This window comes from Tachyglossus aculeatus, chromosome 1 (genome assembly GCF_015852505.1).
Source record: "Tachyglossus aculeatus isolate mTacAcu1 chromosome 1, mTacAcu1.pri, whole genome shotgun sequence".
NCBI classification, from domain to species: domain Eukaryota; kingdom Metazoa; phylum Chordata; class Mammalia; order Monotremata; family Tachyglossidae; genus Tachyglossus; species Tachyglossus aculeatus.
The window spans coordinates 28,800,214-28,820,431 of NC_052066.1; the positions used below are offsets into that span (position 1 = coordinate 28,800,214).

The following is a 20,218-nucleotide window of genomic DNA, read 5'->3' on the forward strand; positions in this document are numbered from 1 at the left end:
TCCACATGGGCTCTTAATCCTCATTTTACAGAGGAGGTAACTGAGGCACCGAAAAGTTAAGTGACTTACCCAAGGTCACACAGCAGACATATGGCAGAGTGGGAATTAGAACTTGGGTCCTTCTGATTTCCAGGCCCAGGCTGTATCCACTAAACCTTGCTGCTCCACATTAATTTATCTGAGCAGTACTATGAAAACTATGTACCCATCAATGGTAAGATGACATGACCCAAAGTGGTAGAAGTTCATTGGAAGTTCACTGGAAAATCTTCAATCAATCAATCGATCAATCGATCGATCCTGGGGAGGTGGAAGCTCTTCCTTTCCAGGACTTCTTTTGGAATGGATTTCACAGTAGAATCAATCAATCAACCAATCAATGGTCTTTATTGAGCGCTTACAATGTGCTGAGCAACGTTCTAATTCATTTATTCATTCATTCATTCAATTGTATTTATTGAGTGCTTATTGTGTGCAATGCACTGAACTAAGCCCTTCGGAGAGTACGTTATAGAAATTAACAGACACATTCCCTGCCCACAACGAGCGTTCTGAGTGCTTGGGAGAGGAGAATTCAAGAGAAGCATCAGGGCTTAGTGGATAGAGAATGGGCCTGCAAGTCAAAAGGTCATGGGTTCTAATCCCGGCTCCACCACATATCTGTTCTGTGACCTTGGGCAGGTCACTTCTTTCATTCAATCGTATTTATTGAGCGCTTACTGTGTGCAGAGCACTGTACTAAGCGCTTGGGAAGTACAAGTTAGCAACATATTTGGCAAGTTGGCAAGTTGAGAAGCAGCGTGGCTCAGTAAGAAAGAGCACGGGCTTTGGAGTCTGGGGTCATGGGTTCATACCCCAGCTCTTCCAACTGCCAGCTGTGTGACAGGGCAAGTCACATCACTTCTCTGTGCCTCAGTTACCTCATCTGTAAAATGGGGATTAAGATTGTGAGTTGAGCCCCATGAGGGACAACCTGATCACCTTGTAACCTTCCCAGCGCTTAGAACAGTGCTTTGCATGTAGTAAGTGCTTAACAAATGCTATTATTATTATTATTGTTATTATTATTATTATTATTAACATATAGAGACAGTCCCTACCCAACAGTGGGCTCACAGTCTAGAAGGGGGAGACAGAGAACAAAACCAAACATATTAACAGAATAAAATAAATAGAATAAATATGTACAAGTAAAATAAATAACTAAATAGAGTAATAAATACATACAAACATATATATGTATATACAGGTGCTGTGGGGACTTGACTTCACTTAACTTCTCTGTGCCTCATTTACCTCATCTGTTTAATGGGATAAGTGTTTGAGCCCCTTATGGGACAGGGACTGTGTCCAACCTGATTAACTTGCATCTGCCCCAGCGCTTAGAACAGTGCTTGGCATATAGTAAGCGCTTAACAAGTACTATTACAAGTACAAGAACTATTATTATCATCATTATGAAAATTAGCAGGCACGTTCCCTGCCCCTAATGAGCTTAAAGTCTAGAGGGAGAGGCAGACATTAATATGAAAAAATGAGTAATTTATAATGTACAATTTAAAGATATGGATATAAGTGCTGTGGGGTTGGGGGTGGGGTGAATATCAAGGGTCCAAATGTCTCATCACTGGTTCTCCACCTCCTTAAGAGGAGAAAATCCCTGATCATTTGGGGTACAGTCCAGGCCTGCCCCCCTCAATCCCCTCCCCTCCACCAGCTGCCTGGTCCGCGAAGCCACAAGTTCCTTCGGGGCTCTTTGTCTCGGCCGGCGCTCTAAGTTCTGGCCTGTCGCTCAAGCAGATCTGTGCCCCACTTCATCTCCCCAGGCCTCAGCTGGGGTGGCCTTGAGCAAGTTTGTGCTCAGACAACAGAATGATCTCCCGGGAGGCCCAGTGGGCTTATTAATCTCCATCCTGCAGTTTAGAGAAGCGGCTAGACTCAGGCAGAGCAAAATGACACAGCTAGAGCTCTCCGATCAGGTCCAGAAAACTCGCCGACTGCAGTGGCTTGGGAAAGCGGATGCGGGTCCGCGTCTCTGAGCCGTTAGAAAGAAGGTGGGGGCATGGAGAAGTCCGGATGCTGCTGGAGGTGGTGAGCCCTGGGTGGAAGGGAACCCAGTCCTGCCGGTGTCCTGATCTGTCCTCTGGGAAAGCTCCACCCGATGACCCTAAAGCCCCTCCGGCGTTTCCCTCGACTAAAGGAAGGGTCCGGATAAAATCGGTGGTACTTCTCTGCATCCTTGAACTGTACTTTAATTAATTTTGTTTTTTCTTAAGCGCTCACTAGGTGCCAGACACTGTACTAAGCCCTGGGGTAGTTGCAAATTAATCAGGTTAGATACAGATTGGAGAAGCAGCGTGGCGTAGTTGATAGACCACGGGCCTGGGCGTCAGAAGGTCATGGGTTCTAACCCCGGCTCCGCCACTTATCTGCTGTGTGATAATGGGCAAGTCATTTCACTTCTCTGGGCCTCAGTTATCTGTAAAATGGAGATTAAGAGTGTGAGCCCTATATAGGACAGGGACCGTGTCCAACCGGACTAAATTGTATTTACCCCAGTGTTTAGAACAGTGCTTGGCACATAGTAAGTACCTAACAAGTTCCTTCCCAGACTGAGCCCCCTCCTTCCTCTCCCCCACCTCCCCCTCTCCATCCCCCCGCCTTACCTCCTTCCCTTCCCCACAGCACCTGTATATATGTATATGTGTACGTATTTATTACTCTATTTATTTTACTTGTACATATTTATTCTATTCATTTTATTCTGTTAATATGTTTTGTTTTGTTCTCTGTCTCCCCCTGCTAGACTGCAAGCCCACTGTTGGGTAGGGCCCGTCTCTATATGTTGCCAAATTGTACTTCCCAAGCACTTAGTACAGTGCTCTGCATGCAGTAAGCACTCACTAAATACGACTGGATGAACTGAATGAATGAAAGTACCATAATCATCATTATTATTATACTGACTCTGTCCCTTGTGGGGCTCCCTGTCTAAGTTGGAGGGAGAACAGGTATTGAATCCCCAGTCTGCAATTGAGGAAACTGAGGGACACAGAAGTCAAGATACTTGCCTAAGGTCACACCGCAGGCCAGTGGCACAGCTGGGATTAGAACCCAGTTCCTCTGGCTCCCAGGCTCGTGATTTATCCACTAGGCCATATTGCTTCCTTCTTCATGTGAGGACCTCGGTTCAGCTGTTGTTCCCTTTGTTCATTCTGCATATCATGTGTCCTCTTTGCCTGGCTTTCTCTGGGCCTGGGTCAGCAGACAAGGTTAATGAAGGAAAGGCATGATTCTCATCCTCGTGGAGCTCATCAGCACGCCCAACCACACAGAAGCAGAGGTCATGTGATTGTAAGCCCCTTGAGGGTGGGATATATTGTCCACTTTCGGGGTGTTTTGCACATCCCAGCTCCGCCAATTGTCAGCTGTGTGACTTCGGGCAAGTCACTTAACTTCTCTGTACCTCAGTTCCCTCATCTGTAAAATGGGGATTAAGACTGTGAGCCCCTCGTGGGACAACCCTGATTACCTTGTATCCCCCCCAGCGCTTAGAACAGTGCTTTGCACATAGTAAGCGCTTGATAAATGCCATCATTATTATTATTATTATTATCAAAGGTACTCAACAATTACTGAGGATGATGATGGTGATAGTGATGCCGCCAGTCAGTCAGTCAAATGTATTTATGGAGCGCTTACTGCATGCAGAGCTTGGATGAATACAATACAAAAATAGATACATTCCCAGCCCACAATTAGCTTACAGTCTAGAGGGACAAGGCACTAATGTCTAACTCCAAAGGGAAACAGACCCTCTCTTCCTCTTTGGAAGAAGTGGAAGAAGAAAGAGGGAAGGGTGGGAGTGAAGAATGGTGTCCCTTGTGATCACTGGTATTGTGGGGAAGGGAAGCCCAGAACTCCTCAGCCAAGCCCTCCCTGTATCAAGCTCTGTGCCCTCGGGCTTGGAAGAATCGCAGAATGGCCGGCTGGCTCATCCCGGAGCTCTGCTCTCCCCACCTCTGCCAAGCAGATCTCCCTGAGATCAAAGATCCCCATTTTCCCCACTTTCACTAGTGAGAAGGAGCTACCCGCAATCCCCTTGACTTTTCCACTTCTCCCTCTTCTCCTTGTCAAAGGGCAGCTCCTAACTCAGAGAGCTGGGGCGGGGGAAACCCATACTTTCTTCCATTCTCTTACAACCCCTTCTCCACCGAAAGTTGGAGAGGTCAGTGGGAGAGAGGGGTTTGTCTGCTGGAAGGTTCAGTCTCCATCTGTCTATGTAGGACGGGAAGCCAGAGACAGCTGGTATCACCTGAGGTGGGTCATTCTTGACTACAAAGGGCCAACCCCCAGTGGGAGGCAATAGCCTTCCTTAGTAAGCCAGTCAAATGTATTTATTGAGCACTTATTGTTCATTCATTCATTCAGTCATATTTATTGAGCGCTTACTGTGTACAGACCACTGTACACAGCCCTTGGGAAGTACAAGTCGGCAACATATAGAGTCGGTCCCTACCCTACAACAGGCTCACAGTTTAGAAGGGGGAGACAGACACCAAAACAAAACATGTAGACATTGTGTGCAGAGCGCTGTACTAAATGCTTGGGAGAGTAAAATACAACAATATAACAGACTCGTTTCCTGTTCACAACAAGCTTACAGTCTAGAGGAGGAGACAGATGTTAAAGATGAGCTGTCCACTGTCACCTGCACTTTCTCCTTGATTCTTCCCCTCTCTGCAGTGTGCTTTCAAAATTGTTTCCCCATTTCTTGTAGATCCTTTTATTCAATGCATTTATTAAGCGCTTAATATGTGTCAAGCACTGTTCTAAGCCCTGGGGTAGATAAAATATAAGTAGGTAGGGCACAGTCCCTATTCATTCATTCAATCGTATTTATTGAGTGCTTACTTCATTCATTCATTCAATCATATTTATTGAGCGCTTACTGTGTGCAGAGCACTGTACTAAGTGCTTGGGAAGTACAAGTTGGCAACATATAGAGACGGTCCCTACCCAACTGTGGGCTCACAGTCTAGAAGGGGGAGACAGAGAACAAAACAAAACATATTAACAAAATAAAATAAGTAGAATAAATATGTACAAGTAAAATAAATAAATAAATAGAGTAATAAATACGTACAAACATATATACAGGTGCTGTGGGGAAGGGAAGGAGGTAAGGCAGGGAGGATGGAGAGGGGGAGGAGGGGGAGAGGAAGGAGGAGGCTCAGTGTGGGAAGGCCTCCTGGAGGAGGTGAGCTCTCAGTAGGGCCTTGAAGGGAGGAAGAGAGCTAGCTTGGTGGATGGGCAGAGGGAGGGCATTCCAGGACAGGGGGAGGACGTGGGCCGGGGGTCGACGGCGGGACAGGCAAGAACGAGGCATGGTGAGGATTAGCGGCAGAGGAGCAGAGGGTGCGGGCTGGGCTGGAGAAGGACAGAAGGGAGGTGAGGTAGGAGGGGGCGAGGGGATGGACAGCCTTGAAGCCCAGGGTGAGGAGTTTCTGCCTGATGCGTAGGTTGATTGGTAGCCACTGGAGATTTTTGAGGAGGGGAGTAACATGCCCAGAGCGTTTCTGGACAAAGACAATCCGGGCAGTGGTGTGAAGTATGGGCAGCAGTGTGAAGTATGCAGAGCACTGTACTAAGCGCTTTCCCTATCGCACATGGGACTCAACCTAAATCGGAGGGAGGAGGATTTAATCCCCATTTTACAGAAGAGATAACTGAGGCAACAGAGAAGTTATTACATCCAAGGGAAAGGGATGAGGGATAGCCCTGACAGAGAGAGTCATCCTAACCCTCTCAGCCCCTGGTGGGTGCAAGGAGCCATTGTCTGGCCGACTAAGTAACTATGGGCAGTCTCTGAGCCTCAGTCTCTCCTGAGATTCTGGGGGAACTCGCTCTGGTCCCAGGCCCCATTCTACAGGGACCTACCGAAGCTCAGAGCAATGTTGGAGAGAGTCAAGAGCAGGGTGGCCTAGTGGAGAGAGCACGGGCCTGGAAGACAGAGGACCTGGATTCTCATCCCGACTCCTCCATTTGTCTGCTGTGTGACCTTGGACAAGTCATTTACTTCTCTGTGCCACAGCTCATCTGCAAAACGGGGTCCCCACATGGGACTTAGACTGTGTCCAACCAATTTAGCTTGTTTCTATCCCATCGCTCAGTACAGTTCCTGGAATACAGTAGGGCCTGGGAGTCAAAAGGACCTGGGTCCTAATCCTAGCTCCACCACATGTCTACTTTGTGACCTTGGGCAACTCACTTCGTTTCTCTGGGCCTCAGATTACCTCATCTGTAAAATGAGGATTAGGACTGTGAGCCCCATGTGGGAAAGGGACCATGTCCAAACCAATTTGCCTGTATCCACCCCTGCACTTAGTACAGTGTCTGGCACATAATTACCATTTAACTAGCACAGCAATTATTATTCCCCTCTCAGGGTTGTACCTGGAAAGTTTCCAGTACTCTACCAGTCTCTGCTCAAGCACTTAGTACAGTGGTCTGCACACAGTAAGCACTCAATAAATATGATTGAATGAATGAATCATCATCATCATCATCAATCGTATTTATTGAGCACTTACTATGTGCAGAGCACTGTACTAAGCGCTTGGGAAGTACAAATTGGCAACATACAGAGACAGTCCCTACCCAACATTGGGCTCACAGTCTAAAAGGGGGAATGAATGGGAGGGAGAGACAAACAAAGGCCAACCCATTCCATTCCTAGCTTGGGCAGTGGTTGGCAAGTCGAAGACAATCTGCTACAAGTCAACGCTCATTTGTGCTGGGCCACAGTGGCGTGGGAGAGAGTCGTTCATTCATTCAATCGTATTTATTGAGCACTTACTGTGTGCAGAGCACTGTACTAAGCGCTTGGGAAGTACAAGTTGGCAACCTATAGAGACGGTCCCTTCCCAACGGCGGGTTCACAGTCTAGAAGGGGGAGACAGACAACAAAACAAAACATATTAACAAAATAAAATAAATAGAATAAACATGTACAAGTAAAATAAATAAATAGAGTAATAAATATGTACAAACATATATACATATATACAGGTGCTGTGGGGAGGGGAAGGAGGTAAGGTTGGGGGGATGGGAAGTGGGAGGAGGGGGAGAGGAAGGAGGGGGCTTAGTCTGGGAAGGCCTCCTTGAGGAGGTGAGCTCTCAGTAGGGCTTTAAAGGGAGGAAGAGAGCGAGCTTGGCAGATGTGCAGAGGGAGGGCATTCCGGGCCAGGGGAATGACGTGGGCCGGGGGTTGACGGCCGGACAGGCGAGAACGAGGCCCAGTGAGGAGATTAGTGGTAGAGGAGCAGAGGGTGTGGGCTGGACTGTAGAAGGAGAGAAGGGAGGTGAGGTAGGAGGAAGTGAGGGGATGGAGAGACTTGAAGCCAAGGGTGACGAGTTTTTGCCTGGTAGCCACTGGAGATTTTTGAGGAGGGGAGTAACATGCCCAGAGCGTTTCTGCACAAAGATGATCTGGGCAGTGGCATGAAGTATAGATTGAAGTGGGGGGAGACAGGAGGATGGGAGAGCAGACAGGAGGCTGATGCAGTAAGAAGGCTGATGCAGTAATCCAGTCAGGAGGGCGGAGACTCAAGTTGACTGCTCTGGCTACAATACCAGAATGATTGCAGATGGAGAGCAGGGCTTTCTGGGAGAGATGTGTACATGGTGTCGCTATGGGTCGGAAATGACTCGACGGCATAAGACAATTATTAATATCATTATTACACAAACCTCATTTAAGGCACCAACTCTGTGACAGTGGTCACTGACATGGGGACAGAACAAAGCTTGGCCTAATAGAAGGAGCCTGGGCCTAGGAATCAGAGGACCTGGGTTTTAATCCCAGGTTTTGTGTGACCTTGGGCAAGTCACAACTTCTCTGTTGCCTCAGTTACCTCTTCTGTAAAATGGGGATTAAATCCTCCTCCCTCCGATTTAGGTTGAGTCCCATGTGGGATAGGGAAAGCAGTTAGTACAGTGCTTTGCACACAGTAAGTGTCAATAAATGTGACTGAATGAATGAATAGGGACTGTGTCCTGCCTGATTATATTTTATCTACCCCAGGGCTCAGAACAGTGGTTGACACATAGTAAGCGCTTAACAAATGCAGTGAAAAAAATGATCCACAAGAAATGGGGAAACAATTTTGAAAGGACACTGCAGAGAGGGGAAGAATCAAGGAGAAAGTGCAGGTGACAGGGCAGGGTGAAGAGGGAGTGACTTGGTTGGGGAGAAGGTGAAGGTCACCTGATCACAAGCTGAAGTCACCAGGGCGGAAGGCATTTTACGTCCCCTAAGCCAAAAGCCAGCCACCCTCTTTTGGAACATTTCTTAACTCAATATATATAATTACTCCAACATAGCTATATTAGACATCTATAATTGATTGAGTATGCTCTTCCGGGCAATTTTGGTAAAAATAGGGTATCTGACCTTGGTTTAGGAACCAATCCCTTATTTATGACATCTTTCTCATGATCTGACTTTAAAGGTTTCAGCTTAAGATGTGGTTTTCAGGACTGGCCGGCTAAAAAATGGCCTTGGCTATTCCTGATGGCCACAAGCCGGGAAAAGTCAGGAGATGGGAGGTCACCACATATGAGTTTCTAGTGAAACCTGGAGAAATTAGAGTCCTATCAGGCAGTGCTGGGAAAGTGTTCTGATAGTTTTTTCATAGCTCACCTGAAGGTTGTCAGAACTTGATAGGGTGGATAATGATGGACTGATAGATTGAAACAGAACTCTTCCATCTAAGAAAAGGCAGAGAGGGTCATAATTTTAAGAGGGAGCCCTGGGCAAAGCCAGAATCATTGCTCTCCAAATCTGATGCCACCAGGATTAGAGGGCATCTACTGGAGCTTGAAAATGGTACCTTCATGATTGAGGTACCATGTAAATACATATAATACCAGAAAGAGCCCGGGCCTGGGATTTAAAAGGACCTGGGTTCTAATCCCAGCCCTGTCACTTAATAATAATAATGATGATGGCATTTGTTAAGCGCTTACTATGTGCGAAGCGCTGGGGAGGATACAAGGTGATCAGGTTGTCCCGTGTGGGGCTCACAGTCTTCATCCCCATTTTACAGATGAGGGAACTGAGGCACAGAGAAGTGAAGTGACTTGCCCAAAGTCACACAGCTGACAATTGGCGGAGTCAGGATTTGAACCCATGACCCCTGACTCACAAGCCCTCGCTCCTTCCATTGAGCCACGCTGCTTCTGCCGGGTGATCTTGGGCAAGTCACTTCACTTCTCTGGGCCTCAGTTACCTCATCTGTAAAATGGAGATTGTGAGTCCTATATGGGACAGGGACTGTGTCCAACCCAATTTGCTTGTATCCACCCCAGTGCTTAGTACGGTGCCTGCCACGGAGGCAGCACTTAAAAATTAACCATAAATATAAATATATAATATAATCAAGGAAGTGCTTTTTCTCCTGGCAGAGGGTCAGCATGTGGATTGGTACATCAATTCTCCTGCACAGGAGGTCCCTGTTGGGTGGTTAGAGGGAAAGGTTGGGAAGCAGTGTGGCCTAATGAATAAAGCATGGCCTGAGAGCCAGATGACTTGAGTTCTAATCCTGACTCCATCACTTGCCTGCTGTATGACCCAGGGCAAGTCACTTAACTTCTCTGTGCCTCAGTTTCCTCAACGGAAAGCTAAATTGGTCTCTTGTTATACTATGTAAATACCGGTTACCTGTCCATTCCCAAGGAGAACAGCCGGGCATATTTTATCGGGTGAAACTTGTTAACTCGAGGGGTGTGCCATTGTCGGGAGAAGGGTGGGCATTGGGCTCTCCCTCCCACCGGAATCCTCCCCAGGCCCCACTGGGCACAGGACAGTTTTGCTGATTGATTGATTAGCCTTTCTGGGGGCTAAAAGGCACAGGATGATGGCAGAAATATCGTTGGGTATTTCAGGCCTGTTTCAATTGGAACTGGTTCAGGAAAATTGGGGAAATCTGAGTCCTTGAAAATCTTCCCTGAAATGGCTGTAAATTACCATTGTAATGATAATAGCAATGGCATTTGTTAAACGCTATGTGCCAAGCACTGTTCTAATAATAATAATAATAATAATGATGGCATTTGTTAAGTGCTTGCTATGTGCGAAGCACTGTTCTAAGCACTGGACTGTTCCTCTGGGTGTCAAATCTGGAAAGTTTGTCCCCCAAAAGGGATCACCACAGCCTGCAGAAAAAATAAGGAATCAATAGTCAGGACCGACTAGGGGGTACGAGTTGTGTGTGTATGTGCGGGGGTCCTTGAACAGCATCCCCATTTCCTCAGTGGTTCAAAAATACCAAGGACCCCAACTGTGAAGAGAATAGATGTCCCATCTTCATAGGCAAATAGTCCAACTGAGGTTATCAGGCACATGAGGTCGACATCTGAAACTTGGACATTTTCCCCTTCTGTCATGGCATAGAGAGTAGGATGGATGCCCTCCACCATTCTGGGATGTCAGAAATTCACGCTCCGGAATGATCCAATCTAATCCCAGCTCCGCCACTTTCCTGCTGTGTGACCTTGGACAAACAGTGTGGCTTACTGGAAAGAACTCAGGTTTGGAAGTCAGAGGATTTGGGTTCTAATCTTGGCTCCATCACTTGTCTGCTGTGTGATCTTGGGCAAGCCACTTAACTTCTCTGTGCCTCAGTTACCTCATCTGTAAAATAGGGATTAAATCTGTGAGCCCCATGTGGGACAACCTGATTACCTTGTATCTACCCCAGCACTTAGAACAGTGCTTGGCACATAGTAAGCACTTAACAAATACCATAATAATAACAATATCATTGTATATTATATTATTATATATTATCATTATTATTATTATTTTCTGGACCTCAGTTCCCTCATCTGCAAAATGGGGATTCACTACCTGTGCTCCCTCCTACTTAGAATATGAGCCCCATGTGGAAACTGATTATCTTCCATCTACTCCAGCAATTAGTACAGTGTTTGGCACATTGCACTTAACAAATATTAACACCATCCCTCCTACTGCACCTCGTTCTCATCTTTTTCTCCATCAACCCCTCATTCACACTCTTTCTCTTACCCTGAACTCCCTCCACCTCTCTTATCTGAAAGGCAGCAAAGCAGCGTGGTTTAGTGGAAAGTGCACAGGCTTGGGAGTCAGAGGATGTGGGTTCTGACCCCGGCTCTGCCACTTATCTGCTGTGTGACCTTGGGCAAGTCACTTCACTTCTCCGGGCCTCAGTTCCCTCATCTGTAAAATGGGAATTAAGACTGTGAGCCCCACGTGGGACAACCTGATTCCCTTGTATCTACCCCAGCACTTAGAACACTGCTTGGCACGTAGTAAGCACTTAAAAATACCATTATTATTATTATTATTACTATTATTATTATTATTATTATTAATTTCCCATCTTCAAAGTTCTACTAAAATCATATCTCCCCCAAGAAGCCCCCTCCAGACTCATCTCCCCACCTTATTCTCCCTCCCTTCAGTGTCATCTTCTTTGCCAGAGAAGCAGCGTGGCTTAGAGAGAAGAAATGTGGCTTAGTGGAAAGATCACAGGGTTGGGAGTCAGAGATCGTGTGATCTAATACCGTCTCTGCCGCTTGTCAGGTTTATGACTTTCGGCAAGTCACTTAACTTCTCTATGCCTCAGTTACCCATCTGTAAAATGGGGATTAACACTGTGAGCCCCACATGGAACAACCTGATCACCTTGTAACCTCCCCAGAGCTTAGATCAGTGCTTGGCACATAGTAAACGCTTAACAAATACCATCATTACTATTATCTACGCACTCATGTCTGAACACCTAAGCATTTTGATACCACCCCCACCCTCAGATCACTTACCTACATATCTTTATACTTTGTTCAATCGATCAATCTATTCATTGAATGCTTACTGTGCACACGGTATTTTATTAAGCATTTGTTTGCTTAGTTGCTTCCTCTTGTAACTTATTTCCTCCTCCACTAGAATGCACGCTCCTTGAGAGCAGGGATTATGTCTGCCAACTCTATTGTATTGTACTCCAACAATCGCTTAGTACGGTGCTCTGCACACAGTAAGTGCTCAATAAATACCACTGACTGATTGATTGCTTGACATGTGACTATTGGCAATGTTATTATTGTGGAAGCAGTGTGGCTCAGTGGAAAGATCCTGGGCTTGGGAATCAGAGGTCATGGGTTCTAATCCCTGCTCCACCACTTGTCAGCTGGATGACTTTGGGCAAGTCACTTCACTTCTCTGTGCCTCAGTTCCCTCATCTGTAAAATGGGGATTAAGACTGTGAGCCCCACGTGGGACGACCTGATCACCTTGTATCCTCCCCAGCGCTTAGAACAGTGCTTTGCACATAGTAAGTGCTTAACAAATGCTAACATTATTATTATTATTATTATTGGCTGATGGGATGAGATAACCTGGAGAGATGGGGGATTGGCTGGGGAATGCTTCCAGGGGGAAATGGCATTTCTAATTTGGTGAATAACGCTATAACCAGGATTTTTGGTAAAGAATATGCTTAGTAGTAATACTGGTAGTAGCAGTGGTAGTAATAGAAGAGTCAAACAGTCAATTATATTTATTGAGCGCTTAATGTGTGCACTAAGTGCTTATAACAGATTTGGTAGACATGTTCCCTGCCCACAGTGACCTTACAGTCTAGAGAGGGAAAGGGATATTAATATAAATAAATCAATTATGAATATGTGCCTAAGTGCTGTGAGGTGGAGGGAGGGGTGAACAAATGGTCCAATGAAATTGCAAGGGTGACAGAAGTTATCTTCCCACCCAAACCATGTTCTTCCCCTAACTTTCCCATCACTAGATGGCACCTCCATCCTTCCTGTCTCACAAATACATAAACTTGGAGTAATCAATCAATCAATCAATCATATTTATTGAGTGCTTACTATGTGCAGAGCATTGTATTAAGCGCTTGGGAAGTACAAGTTGGCAACGTATAGAGATGGTCCCTACCCAACAGTGGGCTCACAGTCTAGAAGGGGGAGACAGAGAACAAAACCAAATATATTAACAAAATAAAATAAATAGAATAGATATGTACAAGTAAAATAAATAAATAGCGTAATAAATACGTACAAACATATATACATATATACAAGTGCTGTGGGGAAGAGAAGGAGGTAAGGCGGGGGGGTGGAGAGGAGGAGGAGGGGGAGAGGAAGGAGGGGGCTCAGTCTGGGAAGGCCTCCTGGAGGAGGTGAGCTCTCAGTAGGGCCTTGAAGGGAGGAAGAGAGCGAGCTTGGCGGATGGGCAGAGGGAGGCCATTCCAGGCCCGGGGGATGACGTGGGCCGGGGGGTCGACAGCGGGACAGGTGAGAACGAGGCCTAACGGTGAGGAGATTAGCGGCAGAGGAGCAGATGGTGCGGGCTGGGCTGGAGAAGGAGAGAAGGGAGGTGAGGTAGGAGGGGCGAGGTGATGGACAGCCTTGAAGCCCAGGGTGAGGAATTTTTGCCTGATGTGCAGGTTGATTGGTAGCCACTGGAGATTTTTGAGGAAGGGAGTAACATGCCCAGAGCGTTTCTGGACAAAGACAATCCGGGCAGCGGTGTGAAGTATGGACTCCTTGACTCCTCTCTGTCATTCAACCGACATATTAAGTCCATCACTAAATCCTGTCATTCATTCATTCATTCAATCAATCCTATTTATTGAGCGCTTACTGTGTGCAGAGCACTGTACTAAGCGCTTGGGAAGTACAAGTTGGCACCCACCTTCACAACATCGCTAAAATCTGTCCTTTCCTCTCCATCCATACTACTACCACGTTAATACAATCACTCATCCTATCCCACCTGGACTACTGCCTCAGCCTCCTTGCTGACCTCCCAGCTTTCTGCCTCTCCCCACTCCAGTCCGTACGTCATTCTGCTGTCTGGATCACTTTTTCTCAAAAATGTTAAGGACATGTCATCCCGCTCCTCAAAAAACTCCAGTGGTTGCCCTTCCACCTCCACATCAAACAAAAACTCCTCAGCATTGGCTTTAAAATACTCCATCCAACACTTTGAAGCACTTGCCCCCTTCTACCTCACCTTGTTACTGTCCTAAAACAAACCCAGTCTACATATTTCACTCCTCTATTGTTAACCTTTTCATTGTGCTTTGATCTTGCCTATTTCAACACCAACTTTTCACCCATGTCCTGTGTCTGGCCTGGAACGCCTTCCCTCCTCAAATCATCCAGACAATGACTTTCCCCACCTTCAAAGCCTTGTTGAAATCATTCATTCAATCGTATTTATTGAGCACTTACTGTGTGCAGAGCACTGTACTAAGCGCTTGGGAAGTCCAAGTTGGCGACATATAGAGACGGTCCCTACCCAACAGTGGGCTCACAGTCTAGAAATCACACCTCCTCCAGGAAGCCTTCCCTAAGCCTTCCCCTCTTTCCTCTTCTCCCACTCCCTTCCGCATCACCCTGACTTGCTTCCTTTGCTCTTCCCCCCTCCCAACAGCACAGCATTTATGTGCATATCTGTAATTCATTTATATTAATGCCTGTCTCTCCCCCACCCCAAACTGTAAACTCATTGTGGGCAGGGAATATGTTGGTTTATTGTTGTATTGTACTCTTCCAAGTGCTTAGTACAGTGCTGTGCAAACAATAAGCCTTCAATAAATATGAAGGAATGAATGGGAGATGAGGAAACGTGGACTTATTAGGGGAAGGCCTCTTGGAAGAGATGTGTTTTTAATAAGGCTTTGAAGGTGAAGAGAGTGAGAGGTCATGGGTTCAAATCCCAGCTCCACCATATGTCTGCTGTGTGATCTTGGTCAAGTCACTTAACTTCTCTGAGCCTCAGTTCCCTCATCTGTAAAATGGGGATTAAGACTGTGAGTCCCACGTGGGACAACCTCATCACCTTGTATTCCCCCCCCCCCAGCGCTTAGAACAGTGCTTTGCACATAGTAAGCGCTTAACAAATACCATCATTATTATTAGAGAAGCAGCGTGGCTCAGTGGAAAGAGCCCGAGCTTTGGAGTCAGAGGTCAGGGGTTCGAATCCCGGCTCCACCACAAGTCTGCTGTGTGACCTTGGGCAAGTCACTTAACTTCTCTGAGCCTCAGTTACCTCATGTGTAAAAATGGGGATTGAGACTGTGAGCCCCACGTGGGACAACTTGATCACATTGTATCCCCCCCGGCGCTTAGAACAGTGCTTTGCACATAGTAAGCGCTTAACAAATGCCATCATCATTATTATTATTATTATCAAATAATGTGGGCTTATTAGGGGAAGGCCTCTTGGAAGAGATGTGTTTTTAATAAGGCTTTGAAGGTGAAGAGAGTAATCGTCTATCAAATATGAAGGGGGAGAGTGTTCCAAGGCCAGAGGCAGGACAAGAGCGAGGGGTCGGCGGCGTGTTAAACGAGATCTAGGTGCAATGAGTAGGTTGGCATTAGAGAAACACGGTTTGTGGGCCAGTTGTAGAAGAGAATCAGGGAGGGGACAAAGTGATTGAGTGTTTTAAGGCCTATGGCTCAACTGTTGCAAAACTAGAAGTAGTAGTAATGTTAGCAGAGGACCACCATGACGTAGTAAATAGAGCAAGGGTGTGAGAGTCAGAAGGTCATGAGTTCTAATCCCCGCTCTGCCATTTGTCTGCTGTGCGACCTTGGGCTAGTCTGCTGTGCTTCAATGACCTCATCTGGAAAATAGGGATGGAGACTGCAAGCCCCATGTGGGACAGGGACTGTGCCTATTCTGATAGACTTGTATCTATCCCTGTGCTCAGTATAGTGCCTGGCACGTAAGTGCTTAACAAATACACCAGTTACTAATGGTAATAGAAGTAAGCATAATAGAAGTAATATCATCATCATCATCATCAATCGTATTTATTGAGCGCTTACTGTGTGCAGAGCACTGTACTAAGCGCTTGGGAAGTACAAGTTGGTAACATATAGAGACAGTCCCTACCCAGCAGTGGGCTCACAGTCTAAAAGAAGTTAGAGAAGCAGCGTGGCTCAGTGGAAAGAGCCCGGGCTTTGGAGTCAGAGGTCATGGGTTCAAATTCCGCCTCCGCCACATGTCTGCTGTGTGACCTTGGGCAAGTCACTTAACTTCTCTGAACCTCAGTTACCTCATCTGTAAATGGGGATTGACTGTGAGCCCCACGTGGGACAACCTGATCATGTTATATCCCCCCAGCGCTTAGAACAGTGCTTTGCACATAGTAAGCGCTTAACAAATGCCATCATTATTATTATTTAAGCTCATTATGAGCCGTAAACGTATCTGGTAGTTTTGTTGTATTGTGCTCTCTCAGATGGTTAGTACAGTGCTATGCATGTGGCAATCACCCAATAAATACCACTGATTGATAGTAATAATAATAATGGTGGTATTTGTTAAATGCTTACTATGTGCCAAGCACTGTTCTAAGCACTGGGTTAGATACAAGGTAATCAGGTTGTCCCACGTTGGGCTTGTAGTCTCCATCCCCATTTTCCAGATGAGGTAACTTGGGCACAGAAAAGTTAAGTGACTTGCCCCAAGTTATATAAGTGGTGGAGCTGGGATTAGAACCCACAACCTCTGACTCCCAAGCCTGGGCTCTTTCCACTAAGCCACGCTGTAGTAATAGTAATGATAGTAGCAGTAATAGTGGTATTACTAGTAGAGCACAGGCCTAGGAGTCAAAAGGCCATGGGTTCTAATCCCTGCTCTGCCACTTGTCTGCTGTGTGACCTTGGACATGTCACTTCACTTCTCTGGGCCACACTTACTTCATCTGTAAAATGGGGATTGAGAATGCGAATCCCATGCAGAACAGGGACTGTAACCAACCCGATTTGCTGGTATCCCAGCTCTGGCACACAGTAAGCACTTAACAAATACCACAATTATTATTATTATTATTATTATCATTATTATTATTATTATTATGTATTGATTGCCCATTTGCTGAACTAGGTCCTTGGGAATAATGAATAATAAAGTAGAAGACTCTCTGCCCATAAGAAACTTACACTCTAACAGGAGAGGCTGTGTAAGAGTCTTTATAACCAGGGTGATGAAAATAAATAAAATGGGAGAAAATATATCTAAGAGTTCTGAGGAGGGAAGGAATCAATTCATAAATGACATTTATTTATATTAATGTCTGTCTCCCCCTCTAGACTGTAAACTCGATGTGGGCAGGGAATGTATCTGTTCTACTGCTGTACTGTACTCTCCTAAGTGGTAGTACAGTGTTCTGTACACAGTAAGCACTCAATAAATATTATTGATTGATTGATAAGTGTCAGAGTTAACATGGCTCAGAATGCCGGGAAATTAAAGTGCTTAATGAATACCATAATTATTATTATATGCAAGTAATAATAATGGCATTTGTTAAGCACTTACTATGTGCAAAGCACTGTTCTAAGCACTGGGGAGGTTACAAGGTGATCAAGTTGTCCCACGGGGGGTTCACAGTCTTCATCCCCATTTTACAGATGAGGTCACTGAGGCACAGAGAAGTGAAGTGACTCGCCCCAAGTCACACAGCTGACAATTGGCGGAGCTGGGGTTTGAAGCCGCGACGTCTGACTCCAAAGCCCGGGCTCTTTCCACTGAGCCACACTGCTCTTGTGTTGCCATAATGTTGTTGCATCATCTCCGACCCATAGCGACACCACGGACACATCTCTCCCAGAATGTCCCATCTCCACCTGCAGTCTTTCTGGTAGTGGATCCATAGAGTTTTCTGGATAAAAATCCGGAAGCGGTTTACGGTTGCCTCCTTCCATGTAGTGAACTTGAGTCTCCGCCCTCGACTCTCTCCCGTGCTGCTGCTGCCCGGCATGAGTGAGTTTTGACTTGTAGCAGATTGCTTTCCACTCGCTAGCCACTGGCCAAGCTAGGAATGGAATGGGTAGGCCTCTGCTTGACTCTCTCTCCTGTAGTCAAGATTGGTAGAGGACTGGAATCTTTCCAAGTGCGACCCTGAGAGGGCATTCCCATTTTACCCGTGTGGAAACTGAGGATAAAAAGTAATTTTCCCAACACCACCCAGCAAGCCAAAATTGAGGTTACAGTTCGTGTCTCTTCATCCTCAGCCCACAAATTCACAGTGTCTCTTACCCTGTTTCTCTCTTCAGTGGCTTCAAGGTGGTCTAGAAATCACCCGAAGTCTGTATTTCTCCAAATTAATTAAAGTGAGCCCCTCTCAGCTTGGGTGGGAATCCCCACTCAGGCAGAAGGGGCCTGAGTAGCCGGAAAGAGGCAGTTAAATCAATCAATCAATCAATCAATCAATCAATCAATCAATCGTATTTATTGAGCGCTTGCTGTGTGCAGAGCGCTGTACTAAGCGCTTGGGAAGTACAAGTTGGCAACATATAGAGACAGTCCCTACCCAACAGTGGGTTCACAGTCTAAAAGGGGGAGACGGAGAACAAAAGGAAAAGGAGCACAAAGACATTCATTTGTTGATTTTTTGTTTTGAGGGGATTTTTTTAATGTTTTTTTAACGTTATATGTGAAGCTAACTCTGTGCCCGGCGTTGCATATAGTAAGCACTTAGCAAACACCATTAAAAAGATAGCACTTTTATATTTTACCAAAGAACTTTCATGTTAGTTGCCTCATTGAATTCTCACACTATCCCTGTGAGGCAGCTATTATTTTCACCATTTTACAGATGAGGAAACTGAAGCAAAGAGAGGTGAAGTGACTTTCCCAAGATGACACAGCAGGCCAGGGCACAACTCTGACTAGAACCCAGGTCCTCTGTTCTCTTTCCATTAGATCAATCGATTTATCAATCAGTCTCATTTATTAAGCACTTATTGTGTGCAGAGCCCTGTACTAAACACTTGGGATAGTACAATAGAGAAGCAGCGTGGCTCAGTGGAAAGAGCCCGGGCTTTGGTTCGAATCCCGGCTCCACCACATTCTGCTGTGTGACCTTGGGCAAGTCACTTAACTTCTCTGGGCCTCAGTGACCTCATCTGTAAAATGGGGATTAAGACTGGGAGCCCCCCGTGGGACAATCTGATCCCCTTGTAACCTCCCCAGCGCTTAGAACAGTGCTTTGCACATAGTAAGCACTTAATAAATGCCATCATCATCATCATCATTCTCTGTGCCTCAGTGACCTCATCTGTAAAATGGGGATTAAGACTGTGAGCCCCCTGTGGGACAACCTGATCACCTTTTAATCTCCCCAGCGCTTAGAACAGTGCTTTGCACACAGTAAGCACTTAATAAATGCCATCATTATTATTACAATATAATAGAGTTGGAAACTTGTTCCTATCCGAGTTTACAGTGTAGAGGGGGAGACATACTTTAAAATTAAAGCACTCCTCTGTAAAATGGGGATTAAGACTGGGGGCCTGTGCTCTTTAGACTGACTCCCTCTAATTCCGGCTCTGTGACTTGTCGGCTCTGTGACTTTGGGCAAGTCACTTAACTTCTCTGTGCCTCAGTTATCTCATCTGTAAAACAGGATTAAGACTGTGAGCCCTATTTGGGCCAGGCACTGTGTCCAACCCGATTATCTGATATCTATCCCAGGGTTTGGAATAGTGCTTGGCACATAGCAAGCCTGTAATACATACTATAATAATTATTATTGTTATTGTCATTATTATTGCTTTTGTTATTATTATGTCTCAAGAATGAGGCTCATTCCTCATTCCTGGCAGGAGACTCCACTGTCCCTTTCTCCAAGTATCTGGATTGTTTCCAAGAGTTCCTCACAAGTGCTCATTCAGATCACATTGAGAAGCAGCATGGCTCAGCGGAAAGAGCCCGGGTTTTGGAGTCAGAGGTCATGGGTTCAAATCCCAGCTCTGCCAATTGTCAGCTGTGTGACTTTGGGCAAGTCACTTAACGTCTCTGTGCCTCAGTTCCCTCATCTGTAAAATGGGAATTAAGACTGTGAGCCCCCTGTGGGACAACCTGATCACCTTGTTACCTCCCCAGCACTTAGAACAGTGCTTTGCACATAGTAAGCACTTAACAAATGCCATTATTATTATTATTATTATTATTGTTATTTATCTTGACCAGAAACCAGCTTCTCCTTGAGAAGCTTCAAGTGGAAGAAGAGGTGGAGGTACCAGGAGTGGTGGATGTAGTGGAGGAGGCAACAATAATGGTGGTGGTAATAGCAGTAGTAATAATGATAATAATGATGGCATTTGTTAAGCGCTTACTATGTGCAAAGCA

General features: G+C 45.9%; 1 protein-coding gene and 1 non-coding gene across 2 annotated transcripts in view; one reads left to right on the plus strand and one right to left on the minus strand.

Annotated features, from left to right (window-relative positions):
* RAB6B (RAB6B, member RAS oncogene family) overlaps positions 1–20,218 on the plus strand; it is a 199,328-nt gene that overhangs the window by 61,372 nt on the left and 117,738 nt on the right. The gene's annotated exons all lie outside the window — the stretch shown is intronic.
* LOC119934698 lies at positions 17,859–17,996 on the minus strand. Its single transcript, XR_005452999.1, has one exon. It is a non-coding gene; the product is annotated as a small nucleolar RNA SNORA7 (small nucleolar RNA).